Source organism: Siniperca chuatsi, linkage group LG19 (genome assembly GCF_020085105.1).
Source record: "Siniperca chuatsi isolate FFG_IHB_CAS linkage group LG19, ASM2008510v1, whole genome shotgun sequence".
NCBI lineage: Eukaryota > Metazoa > Chordata > Actinopteri > Centrarchiformes > Sinipercidae > Siniperca > Siniperca chuatsi.
The window spans coordinates 4764699-4774695 of NC_058060.1; positions in this window are offsets into that span (position 1 = coordinate 4764699).

A 9997-nucleotide genomic window follows, 5' to 3' on the forward strand; every position below is an offset into this window, starting at 1 on the left:
ACATAAAGCCTTGCAGCAAGATAACTGTACACCCTTATCACTGCATGTTAAAGATGAGGTCCTTCTACAGCAGCCAGGACTTAATCCAACCTCAAAACAGCAGGTACACAGTGATCTCTGTGTCTTAATAACAAGGAAAGACATTAAGAAGCCCTGCTATAAATACAGAGCTACAAGGCAGTGCAGGGTGCATGACAACTCAACTCAAGGACAAGTAACCTTAATGTAAGCTAACTCAAATCACATTAGGAAGTAAATAGCTTCATGGGTTGTATATAAACAGGAGCATAGTCTGCACAAGGCCTTATCAATTTAAGCTGTCCATCAAACTGCCACACTTTGGATGGCATTCAATCACTATCCACTAGTCATACTTGAAGCATACAATTTTCTCTTTCTGCACTAAATCAATTATTCTACTGTCATATACTATAAACTATATGTGAAATATGAGCAATGGTCTAGGACCCATTACAATCAAAAGTTAGTTCAGAATAAGAAGGTTTTCCCAAAGAGAACCAGTGCTTTAAACAATTCTATAATGTTTTTTGTTTAATTTGTAATCACATCCACATCAGAAGCAATGTCCCTGATTTAAAAATCATGCAGTAATCCAACAGAAAAGCCTTACATAGATTCTTCTAAAATACAACGTGACCAATGTGTCAGGATCCTATTACATGGCCCAAAAGAATTGTTAATATCCTTTAACACTCAAATGTAAATCTGCAGGATTTTGAATTACACAAAACACAACATTACTAAACTAGGAATAATTATCATCAAAATCATAGGCCACATTTTTAGAGCATCTGGAGAAACCCATTTTAGCCTATGACAGAAGCAGAGAAAAACAAAAAAGACTTAGTTGACAAAACAGGACCTTGAGTGAAGAATGTTTTGTCTACTGCTCTCACCAAAGTCAATAATGAACTGTGAAGCTCAAACAAGACTCAACTTGTTCTTTTTCTGTTAGTTAGGGGTATTTGTTTGATCTGTTTCAGCCATTATGTACAGTAAATTTGTGCCATGTATGTATTACCTCACTTCACTGCCCATGTAGAATAATTGCTACTAGCATACTGAAGGGCTGGGACTTACATCACTTTTTAGATGAGTCAGATGGTGTTTGTCCAGATTTACTACAGGACCACATGGAATATTTCGTGCTAGCAAAATGACAACCCATTTAATTTCTGGGTTAATGTAGTATAACAAACAAGGAGATACAGTACACTGATTTCTTAGCAAAAACGTGTTACAAGGGACACGAATCAATCAAAAAAATCAACAAAAATGTGTCTTAATTGAATCACAAATGTTCTCCATATTGTTGCTGCTTTGAGCAAAAGTTTATCTCAAGCAACAAGTAGTTCTCTCTCTTAAAAGCAATGTGTACACATACACACAAACGCACACAGACACATAATTCAAAGAGTCTTTAATGAAATCCTACAAAGTCAGAGTTTTACTTACTCTCCAGCGCTTCAATGCATCAGTTGTATCCAGCACCAGAGCACAAAGGCACAAACAAGCTCAAACAAGACTCAACTTGTTCTTTTTCTGTTAGTTAGGGGTATTTGTTTGATTTGTTTCAGCCATTATGTACAGTAAATTTGTGCCATGTATGTATTACCTCACTTCACTGCCCATGTAGAATAATTGCTACTAGCATACTGAAGGGCTGGGACTTGCATCACAAATATATAGTTAAAAACGACCAAGTGTATCGTAAAAACATGTAGCTTAAAACTGGATAAAGAATCAATTTATGACAGCTTCTGGCAGACAACCACAACGCTGACGCATGCGTTACCTTGATTAAAATTACGGATTTCTCTAGGTTTGAAAATTGTTAGAAAGATTTAGGATAATGTAAGAACACAACTCAATAAATATATAATGTAGGTCTAGTTGTTTTAGACATTTTAATGCAGAAAAGTTACATATTATACTTTTAAAACTGTGATAGCAATGATATTTTCAGAATAAATTTGTTATTTTTGACTGTTAGAACACAATAATGATTAATAATGTACCCAGTTCATGAAACCTTTCCAATTACCAAAACCTTTACCACTGGCTAAACACTACTGCCTGAATCCACCTGCCCACCCAACCTCCACCCCCCTCAGATCGAGGGGCGGGACCAAATGAGAAAAACTCCAATCATTGGTTAATCCAGACATGCTCCATTCACAGAGTGGCCGGTGTTGTTTTCTGCTAATTAATTAGAGCTGAGTGTCTTAAAGAAGCTTAAAGGCTTAGCAGAGCTCCCTTTCTAGCAGATAGTGGAGTGGCTGATTGAGACACAACACTCCGACTCTTCGCCACACTTATCCAAGCATGCACATGGTCCATGTTATCATACCGTATGTAGCAGGCAGAGCCCGTAATTCTGACCTAGCTGACTCAAACCAACAGAGACGCTCTCTACAGAACCAACACTCACAGAGCTTGAAATGCAGTGAATGGCTTATTTTGCCATTCACTGCATTTCTATATTGTTTCACGATTTCAAATTCTAGGGATGTCACAAGCCGATCCTATGGCTCGTATCGGGGCCGACCCAGGCATATTTTAATGGATCATATCAGCTCAAATAAAGCAGATCAAAATCCGATCCATTCTTTATCGAACTTTACTGTGTCTCTCCTTCATGACAGGGCACTACAGTGCGAACATTTAGCTCCATATGGAGTGGAAATCTGAGTGTGTGAATATGAAAAAATATTTTGTTGCACCCCACAAATCTGTTATCTCTCCTTTCTTTTTCTTATTAGCAAAGAGCAGGGTACAAAACATTCAAATAGCAGCTTCTCATTTTTAGTTGCACCGTCACTTTCGCCGGTTAGATAAGATAAGCCTTTACTGATCCCAGAGGGGACATTCAGTTGTTGTAGCAGCACAAGGACAGAAATACAGATACAGATAAACTGAAAAAGTAAACAATAAATAAAATAAAGTACATAAAATAAAAATAAGAATAGAAATAAAAATAGAAACTATACAAGAGCAATTGAGTGATTGGGGCAGTCTGTGATCTCCACTGCTGTTGCATAGCCTGATAGCAGTAGGCACAAATGAGCACCTGAACGCTCCGTTTTGCATCTGGGTGAGATGATCCGGTGGCTGAATGAGCTGTCCATCTGCTACAGCTCGTCGTAGAGAGGGTGAGAGGGGTTTTCCAGGATGGCTTTGATCTTGACCTTCATCCTCCTCTCCGCCACTGTCTCCAGACTTTCCAGTTCCAGCTCAACCACAGAGCTGGCCTGCCTTACCAGCTTGTTAAGTCTGCTGGCCTCACCAACCTTAATTCCACTACCTCAGCACACTACAGCAAAGAACAGTGCACTTGGTACTACAGACTGGTAAAAGATCTGACAGAGCTTGTTGAACACACTGAAAGATCTGAGTTTCCCCAAGAAGAACAGTCTGCTCTGTTCCTTCCTGGTGTTAAAGCAGAAGTCTGAGATGTGGAGTGTGAAGATGAATAGTGCCAGTACAGTTCCTTTAGGTGCGCTGGTGTTGCTTGTCACAACCTCATAGACACTGCCATCCACTCTGACATACTGTGACTGGCCAGTAAGGTAGTCTGTGATCCAGTATACAGTGCCAGGATACAGTTATATTGTCAGAAGCTTTTCCCTTACAAGCCAGGACTGGATGGTGTTGAAAGCACTGGAGAAGCTAAAGAATATGACTCTCACAGTGCATCCCTGCTTCTCCAGGTGTGAAAGGGCCTTGTGTGTCAGGAAGATGATAGCATCCTCCACTCCGATGTGTGGCTGGTATGCAAACTGCATTGGGTCCATGAAAGCAGTTAGCAGGGTCCTCAGATGCTGATGCTCAGATTTCTGGCTTGGTTTGTAGTTTTTATCATTACTGATTGAAGCTGAGCGCTGACTTTTTATCATTTCTCCTTAGCTCCAAAAACAATTACTTCAGTTTTATCTTTTCAGGCATATCCAATCGTTGATTTGTTCAATACACTTCCTCAGCACTTGTATTGGACCATTGTCCCCTGGTGACATTGTTATGTAAATTAGTTTGTTGTCTGCATAATTATGGTAACATACTTTGTTGTTTTCCATAATCTGAGCCAGTGGGATGCCGATGTTAAACAGAAGAGCCCCCAGAATGGAGCCTTGGGGAACTCCACACTATTTTTTACAAAGTAGTCCCTGTCTTTTAAGTAGGATTCAAACCAGTTTGATGTACCAGAAAGTCCCACCCAGTTTCCAGTTGGTTGTTCTTTTTTAAGAGTGGCTTGATAACTGCAGTTTTCACGGCCTGTGGGAAGACACCTGAGAGAAGAGACATGTTGACAGTTTGTAGAAGATCTGAGGCCATGCAATTAGAAATTTTTTTGAACGATTGAAGATTGAAGTGGTGCTGTGAGACTGCTAAGTAAGACTGCTTTAAGTAAGTAGGGATTGATGTTGTCTGGCCCACTAGCTTTATCCATGACAAATATAAAATGTCAAATGTCACTGGCGGCAGATCATAGCTGTCGCTAATTAATATTAATTCTGTGAGTAACCTGATGGCAGGTCAAAATAAAACTTTTCTGTTGGTGTGTCTGTACTCTGCCAAAGATTGTTTATGACGTAAAAGAACCTCCACTTTGTAGCAACACTCTACGGCCACAAGTGGACAGAGTTTCTGTAGTTCCAACAACTCCAACAGTGATATATCCTCTCTCTAGCTGATGTCCCACACTCCCACTTAACTTTCATTCATAACATATCAATGATTTAAGCTTATCAACTTTATAGTTTTTAATCAGAACCTTCAGTATTTAGATCAAGTAGCTCCTGAAAAATAAGGTGGGCCGAATTTAGAAGGCTACAGCTGTTATTTCAATGTGCCAAATACATATTTATTCAACATTATGGTAAATATAAGTATTGGATCGCACTCAGTATTGGCAGATACTCAATATTAAAAGTATCGGATCGGGACATAGCTACTGAAAACAGAGTGAAACAACAAATTTGTATATATATATATTTTCCATAGCACTTCAGATAACCAAATGTTTGAGGAAATGTTATGTTTATAAATGTGGAGGAAACATGGCCTTCCTCCTAAACCCTGCTAAAACCCTGCAGGTTTATACTTCAGTCTTGGATATCTTCCAAGACATTTTTGTAGCTGTCAGTGAACCAGGGCATCAGTCGGTTAATTATGGAAAATTTCAAGCACTTAAAATAATACTATCAAAACCAGCTCCCTGTTTTGGTTTTTAGCAATAAAGGTAATGAAAGAAAGAATAGAATTTTTCAGCTAAATTAATAATAATTTGCTGTACAAAAACCCAGCATATTTGCATGCACTTTTGAGATGGTCCCCAACTTCAGCCCATTAGTTCCTGTCTTCGGTCAAGTTGCATAGTGTCAGGCTGTGACACCTGTGGAACATCAGTCAAGCTTTATTCCACACTGCATAACGAACAAGGTGAAAACTGATTGAAACTTATTAAGGATGAGCATCGTGCTAAATGTCTGAATATTGAACTTTAAACCTCAGTACAACTCCGTGTTTTTAGCTTATAGCCTATTTGTGTACATTTTGGCACATGTGCATGATAAAAAGTCCTGCTGATTTGGCTACCAGCAGTTTCTGTTCACACTGCACAGACAACAATTACTCTGATACTGAAGAATAAGTCTGAATCTGATGATTATGAGACAAGATCTGATGAAGTTATAAGGAGCTCCTTTTTTATATGATTTCTAAACAGATTTATGGACTTCTATCCTTGATGGACATCGGAGATCCTGATACCACTGTAAAGAGGGATTCCTCAGATTCCGCTGATTGTAGCAGTATGTGTATGTCTGTATGTTTCGATTTGACTGAGTTATGACTCTTATGTGTTATGACTGAGAAGAAGCGGTGTTGTGTTTGTGGTAAGTTGTGTCAACATGGAGGCAGGTAATATACTACTAATACTGCAAAAATGTAGATTTTTTTTTTTTATTTGTTCAGAGCACATTATCTGTGCATATCCAAATAATGTATATGTGTTTGGTTTTACTCCTAACACACACACTCACACATATTTTAATAGTCAGCGACAACAGTATAAAAGAGGATGTGTTACCTAGCATCAACAATCTGACAACACTGATCTCTAGATCATCTTTTTTTTAACAATAACAGTCGACAAATAAAGCATACTTGCAAATGGAACAACAAAGACAACCGAAGCACATATGAGCTTGTAAAGTAAATCTTTCTACACACATACACAAACACACACACACACACTGGTCTTGGAGGATACAGTCAGTTGTAGTTCAGCACCAACACCAAATCACAAATGAATGTTTCCACTTAGGTCTGTTGAAGTAATACTAAGTAAATATATTTCCTCAGAGTGTAATCACTACACCACAGTGCATTAACAGCTCAGAAGTGAAGTTTAATGACCACACAGTCAGAAACACATCATACACAGTAGATCCAGCACCTCACATCCACACTGCATGTGGTGGTACAAAGTGGTGAGGGAGAACTTCAGAGCAGAGAAACTCATAGCGATGGGTTTCCTCTTCCTCTCCAGACATGCCATTACTTGCACAACTTAGCCAGGACAAAACATGCAGACTGGCTTTAGCCTACTCCTACCAGAAACAACACTTGCTATAAATAACACAAACACACAAAGGATACCTGTCTTTAGATGTGTCTTTGATCTAGGTTTTCATCATCCTCTCCCTTGTCTCTCTCTTCTTTGAACCAACTGTTCTAGAGACAAATGCCTCGGCATCCTAATGCTCCACAGAGCCAGTGTTTCCTCCTGACGGCCTGGAGACACCACCCACACCCAGCATGGAGGGAATGTGGACGTGGGTGCTGCAGCCACACAGCTGGCTATTGTGCCAGCAGGGCCCCAGAGTTCACACATACACACATCACACCCGCATACACACTGTTTAAATGAACACACACACATGCACACTCACAAACAGAAACAAGGCTCATCTTTCTCTTCTTCAAGACACAATATTCCTCGTTCTGCTGCACCGGCTGCGACCAAGCCTTCACCTCACCACACCCAAAGATGAACCTGACTTTACTCCACCCGTTCATATGTAGATAGATATTTAAAAAAAACACCTCAAACAATGTTTACTTTGTGTAACTGACACAATAGCAAGTGACATCTGGGGAGCATCAATTATTCATGCTGATACTTTACGAAGCTTTAAAGCGAGCCACATACATACAGTATGTAGAACTTACCTCTAGTAGTGTCTGACAGCGGATGTAGAGTTAGTATTGGCAGGCTGAGAACTACTCTTCCCTTCTCACTTTCTTTTCCTTCTGTCTGACCTCAGTCTACCACTGCTCCACCTATCACCATCACTGCCCCTCCTCCCTCTGCCTGCTGTCTGAGGTCATCCCCAAATTGTTGGCTACTGTGCTGCATCTCAGCAGCGAGGAGGAGGAACAACCTGATCTCTATTCTGGAGGCAACTTGGAGTAAAGGAGGGGAGGGAGGGGGTAGTAGTGAGTCTCTGGGGTTGAATGTGATACCCCAATGTACACTAAAGCTCTACAGATATTTCATATTCAACAAAAATCTCTTCGGGCTTAGAACTGCTATGTTGAGAAGCTGACATAAAATAAAAATTCAAGGGAAGCTGATATGTCTTTACCAAGACCCCAGGAACAGCACTAAGCTGTGAGTTGACTTTGGTATAGTGGCCAAAGTCAGAACTGCAGTTCACACAACACCCTTCGGCCCTAAAAGACTAAATTGATGTGACATTTTTCCATACGCATCAATTTCAAAAGCAACAGCTGTCCTAAGTATCATGCTGACCCAAACAGGGGGAAGTTAAAAAAGACACTGATGCACTGCATTATAGGCATATTAGTAAGAAGCGCTAGAAACTTTTTTTAATACTGGGTGACAGGCTTTTATTGAAATTAATGGGCTGCTATGTTTGGATAACCTAGCCAGTATTTTGCAGTTCATAAGTAAGACATGTTTTGCTGTTTTGGCCCTGTACTCCAGCACACTGGATTTAAAGAGTACGGTCTAGACCTGCTCTATAGGAAAAGTGCAATGAGATAACTTCTGTTATGAATTGGCGCTACATAAATAAATTGAATTGAAATGAGGCAATGACTATGAGAGAACATAAAAACCACAGTTTATAGGAAACCCACTCCACAGTCCAGTATCTTCATTTTAACTCAAAAACAACTCAAAGATCAGTGGTGAGGAGCCTCCTGCACAGAGCACAACATCTTATCAATGAGGAAGAGGTTAGCGAGAGGTGCAGCAGGTCCAGGGTGCACTTAAGGTCAAGTTTGAAAAAAATTTGTAGGGTAAGGTTTTTCCATCTTCTTTCCAATTCCATTAATCGTTTCATGATCCCTCAGATTTGATGACATTAATATTTAAATCTCACACTGTAGCAATCAATCAATCAGTTCAGATGACTGAAGTACTATCTAAAATTTCATTAGAGTAGGACAGTGACCCTGGTCTAACTCGTGTCCCTCAGTGCCTCTGCCTTTTCAGGAGGAGAACCTAGCAGTTTAAGTATTGAATGAATGAATGGTGAATGAATTTTGTGAAAGTGGTTACACACAGGAAACAAAGTGAACTGACTTAATAAAGGTCTATAGTTACAGCAGCCAGCTGTCTCCATTTACATCAGCCACTCAATTATTCATGAGAGGAAAAGAACACACAAGCTGCTGCTCACAGGCACACATGGTGGTAGCTTTATTGTGGATGCATACACACAAGAGTACCTGGATGGATTTATCCCCATTATTATTTGGAACGAATGGAATTATATTAAATTACCAGCCCATCCTTTAAATAACCTACCATAGGAACTTTTATTTTAAAGTGCTATTTTTTATCCACAGTATTTTCCCAGACCCCATCACCAGACAGAACACTAATATGGACATACAAAAGAGAGAAGATTAATCAGCCTGGTCAATAAATCTGTCAATATTAGCTTACTGCAGATAAGAACTTACAGTACAGTACAGAAATGTCACAGGTATGTTTGAGGTAATTTAGCACTGTTTGTTTGACCCGTTCCATGCCCCGTTGTCCTATCAGGAATTTAGGCTATTGTTCTTCTCTTTGCTAACGCAAAATGGAGGAAACTATGGTCTACTACAGCCATGCTGAACAGATAATAACGACACCATCATGACACAATCTAAGAAGTAATGTGTGGAAGCATTTTGGATTCAACGCCATAGGTGGAAAAATTGTGGATAAAAATGAGGCTGTTAGCTGACTTTGTAAAATGCAGTTGCCTTACAGTAATGTTAGCTTGTCACTCAGTGAGGCAGTGGAGGCACCACGAATAAAAGGAATAATGCTAATTGTACAGTGTAGTTTATGATTAGGTTATGACAGTTGCGTTTGAATTATTTGAAATAAATATGTAAAGTATTTTTGGGCACTTTTTGCCTTTACAGTGAAGAGATTACAGGAACTGAGCAGAGAGAAATGAGGGACGACATGCAACAAAGGTCTCAGACCGGATTCAGCGCGGGGATGTTGCTATTACATGGTCAGTTTCTTAAAACCCTGGGTCTTAAATGCCTAAATGAAAACAAATCAAGCACAGCAATAAAGTGAAACACAATGGACATTAATGTGAAAGGCTGACTGTCATGACTGTCTTCTTCTTCTTATGGATTTCGAGCAGACTAGATGCCTTGTGACACATTGCTGCCTCTCACAGGTCGGGATTAGGTTGCAGTTCGGTATGTGTCTATTTCCAAAGGTGTAATCCTGTCGCAGCGATGAATTCAAGGACTGGTTTCGCAATCTTTGACTGGTTCTCGATGGGATTTAGCAGGCTCTTCGTTGTGACTGTCTCTGCCCAGGAGTGAATGAATGAATGCAGCATATAGCCTTGCTCTTTATTCCACATAATGGTTGCATCCCATGAATAGGTGTTAAGCAGTGTAAAGTGCTTTGGATAAAGCGCTATATAAA